This window comes from Leopardus geoffroyi, chromosome X, assembly GCF_018350155.1.
Source record: "Leopardus geoffroyi isolate Oge1 chromosome X, O.geoffroyi_Oge1_pat1.0, whole genome shotgun sequence".
In the NCBI taxonomy this organism is placed as follows: Eukaryota; Metazoa; Chordata; class Mammalia; order Carnivora; family Felidae; genus Leopardus; species Leopardus geoffroyi.
Window position 1 is genome coordinate 21,117,376 of NC_059343.1, and position 10,092 is coordinate 21,127,467.

A 10,092-nucleotide genomic window follows, 5' to 3' on the forward strand; every position below is an offset into this window, starting at 1 on the left:
GCCTCTTGAGTCTTTTTTAACTTAGAATAGTTCCCCCCCTTTTTTTTTAAACTTAATCCTGACCTTTGGAAAAGACTAGATCAGTTGTCTTGCAGAATATACCACATTCTGTATTTGAGTGATTTTCCTTGGAGTGTTGTGTAACTTGTTCTTCTGTTCCCTGTGTGTCTTGGAATTTGTTTTTTGGCCAAAACATTGGCCCCAAATTTGGCAATGACTGTAAGTAGAAAAACTCCTCCATATTTGGTAAGAATAGTTTGCAGATGATTCTGTGTGTTTCTATTGTATAACATCAGACTGACCCACTCTTAAATAATTTGATAACTTGGTTAAAGTAGTGACCACCGAATCAAAGTAGGCTTTTTTCTTTGTGTTCATTTAAAAAAAGGTGTAATGTTACATTGGATAGCCTGCTTATGTGGATAAAGAACTAGGGTTTATTCAAGCATTCCTTAGTTGGTGGCGATTCAATTTGTTTCTGTTCTTTTGCCATTGAAATGTCTCAATGAGGGGCGCCTGAGTGGCTCAGTTGGTTAAGTATCCTACTTAGGCTCAGGTCATGATCTCGTGGTCTGTGGGTTCGAGCCCTGCATCGGGCTCTGTGATGACAGCTCAGAGCCTGGAGCCTGTTTCAGATTCTGTGTCTCCCTCTTTCTCTGACCCTCCCCTGTTCATGCTCTCTCTCTCTCTCTCTGTCTCAAAAATAAATAAATGTTCAAAAAAAATAAAAAAAAAAAAAGAAATGTCTCAATGAGCATTCTTGTGTTTTAAGTATTCTGAAATACTGATACTTTTCTTCCTCCCTCCCTCCCTTTCTTTCTTTCTAAAGTTTGTTTATTTATTTACTTATCTAAGTCACCTCTACACCCAACACGAGGCTTCAGCTCACGACCCTGAGGTGAAGAGTCACGTGGTCTTCTGACTGAGCCAGCCAGGTGCCCCTGATGCTTTTATTTCTGACGAATAGATTGCCCGACGTAGATTGAGAAGGCTGTATATTTTTAATTTTGACATTTTTTTTTTTTTACTTATTTGACATTTGGTTACTGACATTTATTTGACATTTAAAACACTTTCTTAAAGATTTTATTTTTAAATAGTCTACACTCACTGTGGGACTTGAACTTACAGCATTGATTTGAGATCAAGAGTTGCCTGCTCCACCGACTGAGCCAGCCAGGTGCCCCAAAATATTTTTTACCATTGCACGCTTTCCAAAAAATTTGTAACATGTTTCCACCAACAATATATGAGTGCCTGTTTCTCCAAATCTTCAGTGTTACCAGATATAAATACTTTTTAATCTCCACCCTGCCCCCCAATCTGATGAGTAAAAACGCATTGTATTTTGCATTTCTGTGACTACTAATGAGTCTTTGCAACCTGTTATGTAATTTTTGGCTATTTAAATGTCCTATTCCTATTCTTTGCCCATTCCTCCCAATATTTCACCTTGTCTATGGTCTCATTTGCTATATAAAAAATTAAGAGTTACAGGGGCGCCTGTGTGGCTCAGTCAGTTAAGCATCCAACTTTGGCTCAGGTCATGATCTCATGGTTCATGGGTTTGAGCCCCGTATCGGGCTTCGCGCTGGCAGTGCGTAGCTTGCTTGGGATTCTCACTGTCTCCTCTCTCTCTGCCCCTCCCCTGCTTGCGTGCACTCTCTCTCTCTCAAAATAAATAAACTTAAAACATTTAAAAAAGTAAGATTTAGGGGCGCCTGGGTGGCGCAGTCGGTTAAGCGTCCGACTTCAGCCAGGTCACGATCTCGCGGTCCGTGAGTTTGAGCCCCGCGTCAGGCTCTGGGCTGATGGCTCAGAGCCTGGAGCCTGTTTCCGATTCTGTGTCTCCCTCTCTCTCTGCCCCTCCCCCGTTCATGCTCTGTCTCTCTCTGTCCCCCCAAAAATAAATAAACGTTGAAAAAAAAAATTAAAAAAAAAAGTAAGATTTACAAAATGTAGTTATGTCTAATTTTTTCTTTATGGGTCCTGAGTTACCGATCTGCTTTAGAAGGTCTTCTCTACCTAAGATAATATAAAACTATGTTAAATTTTCTTTTATTATTATTCTGACTTGTGTTTATTACATGATATGAGGTAAAGGTTTAGTTTTGCTTCCTTTTGGTTAGTTAGCAGTACCATATATTAAATCCACCCTTTTGGCAAATATTTGAAATTCCATCTTTGTGGAAATTGAAGTGTGTGGAAATCTACGTTTAGGGGATTTCTGCTTGTGTGGTGAGTTCCTATATATGTTTGGATCCATTTATGCTCCACAGACCTATATATCTATTACTGTATTCATACCAGACTATTTTTATTTTCTTGTTTTTCCAGTAATTTTTAATATTGGGTAAGATAAGTCCTTCACTAATTTTCCTCTTGAAAATGACCTGGCAATCAGTTTATAGCCATTTATTCTTCCGTATAAATTTTAAAGTCATTTTCCAGCATTCCCAACATAGTTGCTTAGGATTCTGATTGGGATTGTATTAACTGTATATGTAAATATATGTAAAAATGTGGGGCGTGTATAATACATTTGCATGGATTTAACATTTTAATGGTTAGATAAATATATATGTGTACAGTTGACCCTTGAATGTGATGGAAGTTATAGGTGCCAACCCCCTACTCAGTCAAAAATCCCCATGCAACTTTTGGGGTTATATGCTCAGTCGGTGGAGCATGCAACTCTTGATCTCAGGGATATAAGTTTGAGACCCATGTTGAGTGTAGAGATTACTTAAAAATAAAATCTTAAAATCCCTATATAACTTTCGATTCCCCAAACGTTTAACTACACGTAGCGTACTGTTGACCAGAAGCCTTACCGATAACATGAATAGTCGATTAACACATACTTTGTAGGTTATATGTATTATATATTGTATTGTATTCTTTAAGAAAGGTTTTTTTGATGGTTTTATTTATTTTTGAGACAGAGAAAAAGCACAGCATGGGGAGTGGCAGAGAGAGAGGGAGACAGGAACCGAAACAGATTCCGAGCTGACAGCAGCAAGCCTGATGCGGGGCTCGAACTCATGAATCATGAGGTCATGACCTGAGCCTAAGCTGGATGCTCAGCTGACTGAGGCACCCAGGCGCCCATATATTGTATCGTATTCTTAAAGCAAGCCAGAGAAAAGAAAATATTGAGAAAATCCCAAGGAAGAGAGAATATATTTACAACACTGTATTTATTTAACAAAATCTCCGTATAACTGGCCCTGTGCAGTTCAAACCCATGTTGTTCAAGGGTCAAGTGCACACATAAACGTATATTATTTAGGGGAAGGATTAGCAAGTTACTAATAAGCCACATGACATTGAAATGATAGCAAAAGAAAGACTTGATCTTGGTGAATTCTTGTCAAAAATACTTTCCCTTTACCAATGATGCCCCAAACTGGCAAAAATTTAGTTTTAGTCCAGAGGACAAAATTAAAAGATTTGGGTGTCATTGGAGTGCAGTTTTCTTTTGGATTGTAAAGTTAAAGTGTTGTTCGGTATGCTTTGGGAATAAAAGTGTGTCGGTGTATTCTCGTAATGTGTCAGTAATATATTCCCAGGTGTGCCGGAAAACTTGTCTAGATACTATTAATGTCTCCGTAAATCCATTTCCATCTGTCACACTATCATGTACCTTTTCTGTGTCGCCCTCAGCATACCCATATTCATTCTTACTTCCGGTGGGACACTTTTAGCCCCGGTCAAGTCGCATTACAGCGAACTCTGCAGGTGTATCAGCTGTTCTCTGTACCCTTTGGTGTGCAGTTCAGAATGGCCTTCCCAGCTCATGCACCCTGTTGCTCATAGGTCAAGGGCTGGGGATATCACAGCACAGGTGCAGAACCCTCTGAGGGAGCCAGGGTTTCTGTCATCAATAGCAGAGCTTCTCTGGCTGTCGGTTTTCTAATTCCAGCTGTTTGACCAGCAGGGCCCTTGACTTTGAATAAAGCCCTCAGGAGCCCTAGGAATTTACCAAGGGTGGGTTAAGCTGGATTTGTTAGAAAGTGATATGAAATGTTTTCTTAATTGTTTAATGTTTATTTATTTTTGAGAGAGAGACAGAGCATGAGCAGGGGAGGGGCCAAGAGGAAGGGAGACACAGAATCCGAAGCAGGCTCCAGGCTCCGAGCTGTCAGCACAGAGTCCGACGTGAGGCTCGAACCCATGAACTACGAGATCATGACCTGAGCTGAAGTGGGATGATTAACCGACTGAGCCACCCAGGCACCCCTTGAATGTTTTATTTGTGAGAAATACAGGTCACCAATATGGGGGAAAACCAAGGAATTTGGGTCTTCAGTATGGGGATCTGAATCCCGACCTCACCCCTCCCTTAGCAGCACCAGCTCGGGTGTATGACTTAACCCAGTGAATGCCTCAGTGTCCTCATCTGCAAAGTGGAGTTTAAAATGGAACTAAAATCATAGGGCTGTTGTGAAGATGAAACACCCAGTAGATAATGCATTTGAGACTTCCTGCCACACAACGAGTACTCTTTCAGTGTTACTATTATTATTAGCTCTTGGAGAAATTGAACACAAAGGCTGGGATTATAAGTTTTTTTTAAAGTTTATTTTGAGAGGGTGAGAGCGAGAGACAGAGAGAGAGAGAGAGAGAGAGAGAGAGAGAGGGAGGGAGGGAGAGAGAGAGAACACCAGTGGGGGAAGGGGACAGGGAGAGAGAAAATCTGAAGCTGGCTCTGCGTTGAGAGCAGAGGGCCCAACGCGGGGCTCTAACTCAGTAACTGTGAGATCATGACCTGAGCCGAAGTTGAACACTTAACCGACTGAGCCACCCGGGTGACCCCAGAGGCTGGGATTATAAGGGAGAAGGTAGGAATGAGAAAGCGTGGGAAGGTCTCAGGTAGGTAAAGCTTCAGAATAGGCTTCTATTCCGGGTGAGAGCTAGGATAGCAAGAAAATGAGATTACAGGTACCTCTGTATGGATGATTCTGCAGGGATTAGGGAAGGACTATCCTTAGAGCTGGGTGTGTCCAGTTATTACCAGAGTTACTCTGGATCCTGGCGTGATAGCTGCATGCATAATTCCAGGCCTTATTTCCTTAGGATCCTGATGCCCCCATAGACTTTCAGCCCCAGCCAGGATTGGCAGAGTTACTGGCTGAGTGACTCAAAGTGAAGGGCCTTATTGGGCTAACCTGGACATCGTATGGCAGAATGTGCATCAATCTTCTCTTCCTCCTTCTCTTCTTCCTCTTTCTTTTTTTTTTAAATGGAAATTTTCAAGCACATCTAAAAGTAGAGAAACTGGGGGCACATGGCTGGCTCAGTTGATAGAGCACGTGACTCTTGATCTCGGGGTTGTGAGTTCAAGCCCCACTTTGGGTGTAGAGGTTGCTTAAACCTAAAATCTTAAAAAAATAAATGTAGAGAAACTAGAATAATACATTTTCACGAACCCATTACTTAGATTCAAGAGTTACTAATTCTTGTTTAATCTTTACCGTCATTTGCTTCCCCACCCTGAATATTTTTAAGCAGATCACAGACATCACTATGCATCTCTATAATATAGGGATTCTTTTTTTGTTGCTTTAAAATCTTTAATGTTTTTTTTTGAGAGAGAGAGAGAGAGAGAGAGAGAGAGAGAACGAATCAAGGAGCAGCAGAGAGAGAGGGAGACACAGAATCTGAAGTAGGCTCCAGGCTCTGAGCTGTCAGTGCAGAGCCTGATGCGGGGCTTGAACTCAAGGAGTGTGAGATCATGACCTGAGCCGAAGTCGGACGCTTAACCAACTGAGTCACACAGGTGCCCCGCAAAGATTCTTTTTAAAGCATAAGCACATTGCTATAATCATACCTACAAAACAGTAATTTCTTAAAATCATCAAATATTCAGTGTTTAAATTTCTCTAACTGTGCCATACACATCTTTTTTTAAACAGTCTATTTGTTTGAAACAGGATTCAAATAAGATCCATTCATTGATACATCTTCTTTCTCTTTTAATCCACAAATCCGTTTATTTTTCTGAATTTCTTATTTGTTGAAGAATCTGGGTTTTTGACCTGTAGAAGTCTTCAGAGTCTAGATTTTACCAATTGCATCTCCACAGTGTCATTTAACATCTTCTATGTCCCCTGTGTTTCCTGTAAATTGGTAAATTGGTAGTTAGATATAGAGGCTTGCTGAGATTCAGGTTTGATTCTTTGGCAAGAATATTTCATAAATAGAGTTGGATCCAAGAGGCACATGATATCTGTTGGTTTCTCTTTCAGTGATGTTACCAGCAACTAATGGTCATTGTTAAGGTCCACTAATTAATAAGGGGGTATTTCTGTCATTTCTTCTTTGCTTATTAGCTGAAGTACTTCCATGAAGAGAAACTTCCCCTCATTCACTGTTTGGTGACTCTGAGGTAGTCTTTGTAAAGAAAGGCAAAATAAATGCTTGTTTCTTTTGCTTTATTTACCAGTTTTCATGCAAATGAATTGTTTCTCTTGCATTCACCAAAGGTGATCATTCGGATTTAAAATTGTGTGTGTGTGGGGCGCCTGGGTGGCTCAGTCGGTCAAAGTCCGACTTCAGCTCAGGTCACGATCTCGCGGTCCGTGAGTTCGAGCCCCGCGTCGGGCTCTGGGCTGATGGCTCAGAGCCTGGAGCCTGCTTCCGATTCTGTGTCTCCCTCTCTCTCTGCCCCTCCCCCGGTCATGTTCTGTCTCTCTCTGTCTCAAAAATAAATAAATGTTAAAAAAAAAAAATTTAAAATTGTGTGTGTGTGTATAGTTGACACACAATGCCACATTAATTCCAGGTGTACAACATGGTGATTCCACAAGTTTATACATTATGCTGTGCTTACCACAAGTGTAGCTACTATCTTTCCTGATACATTGCTATTATAATATCATTGACTGTATTCCTTATGCTGTACCTCTTATTCCCATGACTTATTCCTTCAATAACTGGAAGCCTGTGTCTCCCACTTCCCTTCGCTTATTTTGCCCAACTACCCACCTCCCTCCCCTCTGACAACCATCTGTTTGTTCTCTGTATTTATAAGTCTGATTCTGCTTTTCGCTTGTTTATTCATTTTTTTAGATTCCATTTATGAGTGAAATCATTTGGTATTTGCCTTTCTCAGCCTGACTTATTTCACTTAGCACAATACCCTTTAGGTCTGTCTATGTTGTTAGAAATGACATGATCTCATTTTTTATGACTGTGTAATATTGCATTCTATATATATTGTATACTTTTTATTTGAGTAGGTTTTTTAAACGTTTATTTATTTTTGAGACAGAGAGAGACAAAGCATGAACAGGGGAGGGGCAGAGAGAGAGGGAGACACAGAATCCAAAACAGGCTCCAGGCTCTGAGCTGTCAGCACAGAGCCCGACGTGGGGCTCAAACTCACAGACCGTGAGATCATGACCTGAGTCGAAGTCGGACGCTTAACTGACCAAGCCACCCAGGCGCCCCTTATTTGAGTAATTTTATGAACCAATGGATTTTCAAGTATTTGATGTATGTAAATACAGTCCATTGTTAATAATTTTTAAAAAGATTTTATTTTTAAGTATTCTCTAGGCCCAATATGGGGCTTGAACTTACAACCCCAAGATCAAGAGTCACATGCTCCACTGAGTGAGCCAGCCAGGTGCCCCTCATTGTTAGTGATTTTGAAATGATCTCCTCCTTGGTCAATAGGAGACTCTTTAAGTTGGTGCCCTAGTTTTTTTTTTTTTTTTTAATGTTTATTTTTGAGAGAGAGAGAGCTTGCAAGCGAGGGGGGATAGAGAGAGTGGGGGACAGAGGATCTGAAGCAGGCTCGGTGCCCATAACAGCAAGCCTGACCTTGGGCTCAAACTCAATAGCGAGATCATGACTTGAGCCAAAGTTGTACGCCCAACTGACTGAGCCACCCAAGTGCGCTGGTGCCCTGGTATTTTTGACACAACACCAGAATTATTATAGTTTCCTTGATTCCTGATATAAGATGATGCAGGCTCCTGTTGTACATTTCCTGACCTTGCTATTTCTTTTTTAATGGAAAATGGTATTTAGAGATTACATTCTGGTTCCTGGGATGCTCATTATTATTGGGTGCATCCATCCTTCTTTTTTTTTTTTTTTAATTTTTTTTTTCAACGTTTATTTATTTTTGGGACAGAGAGAGACAGAGCATGAACGGGGGAGGGGCAGAGAGAGAGGGAGACACAGAATCGGAAACAGGCTCCAGGCTCTGAGCCATCAGCCCAGAGCCCGATGCGGGGCTCGAACTCACAGACTGCGAGATCGTGACCTGGCTGAAGTCGGACGCTTAACCGACTGCGCCACCCAGGCGCCCCAGCATCCATCCTTCTTAATAGTACATTCTTTTTTCCAATGAGAAAGATAATATGTTTTCATTGTATAAGTGAAGATTTTGGAAGATACCACAAATAACATAGAGACCGTCAATATTTATATTTTGTTGTACCATGTACACCCAAATATAAATGAGGTTTTTCTCTTAAAATTATTCCTCAGAAAGGAAGGTATCACCTTATTTGTGAGTTCTTATAAAACCTCTTCATTATGGGATGACTTCTATTTGAGGAAGATACATCAGTTTGAAATGATCTTAACTACTGATAGTCTTGGATGTGTTTAGAAGTCATCTAATAGAATTGGTTTAATGGAACCAAAGAAATTGAGCACAGATTGAGTAATTAGGCCTGGGTGTATGAATTCAAATTAGCATATATTAGATGTTGTTAAAGATCAACTTTTTTTTTTTGTATAAGGCATAAGTATGCTCTCACAAGATGAATGAAAAAATTCAACATCCCTGTGTTATAGAAATGGACACTTTCTTGGGTGCCTGGGTGGCTCAGTTGGTTAAGCACCCCACTTGGGCTCAGGTCACGATCTCATGGTTCGTGGGTTTGAGCCCCACATCATGCTCTGGGCTGACAGCTCAGAGCCTGGAGCCTGCTTCAGATTCTGTGTCTCCCTCTCTCTCTGCCCCTCCCCTGTGCGTGCTCTCTCTGTCTCTCTCAAAAATAAATAAACATAAAAAAAAAGAAATGGACACTTTCAATCAACTGGGATAAAATTTCCAGTGCAGACATCATACAAAGGCTCAAATAATTATTTGTCTGAAACAGAATGGATTTGATGGAGATGAGGCCTCTAGAATTGTGGTCTTCAAACTTGCTTACTCGTCAAGCCTCTAAAAGAATATTGGAAACAGTATACTTCCTAATAATTTAAAATTAACATTTAAAATTTTTAATTGTAAGTCTAATTGGTTACAAAGGATGCAATTCTAGCATACTATAAATATTGACATTTTAGAATAAAACTATTTTATATCATTCCTTTAAATGCATTTAATGAAATCTCAATTCTATAGTGATTTGATAATCCCATCTTCCACTAAAAAATTACTTTAAAAATTTATATTGTTACACATTCACTATGAAGTAATAATTGCATTCAATTTTCCCCACAGAATTTTATCCTAATGTAACACATTTTATGTGTGAAAGTATTATATTGACTTCTGTCATATTTCTTGGAAATGAATTGTGTGTGTGTGTGTGTGTGTGTGTGTGTGTGTGTGTGTATGAGTATATTTGAAATGTTAAAAAAATGCTCTCATGACCATGAGGCTATATGTGTTAGCAGGTTGATTCTAGATAGAGTTATACAATTGTCAAAATCACAGATATTTGACACATTTTGGTAAATGCTTATCAAACTTACAAGATTATATTGGAGAAGAATCTCTCGTTGAGGTAGATGAGACTTTTTCTCCTCAATTTATAAATTAAAAATATTAATTTTGCAAGAATGAGACAGGGTTTGACATCAATTATATTATCAGTTTTCATTTTTTATAGGCTTAGGCTCTGAGAAAACTTGTGCATGTAAATAAAAAGGTTGGGATGGAAGCAGTTTTTGTTTATAGCCATGCCGCTTAATTCTCTGAATTCTCTCCTACTTAGATGCTAAGAATCACGTGGCATTCTGTCATCCAAACTAATTTTAAATCATCTAGTGGCTGACAGCTCCATTTGACCCTCCTTCAATTTTGTTGAGAATGAAGCTTTGGAAACCACTATACTTGCA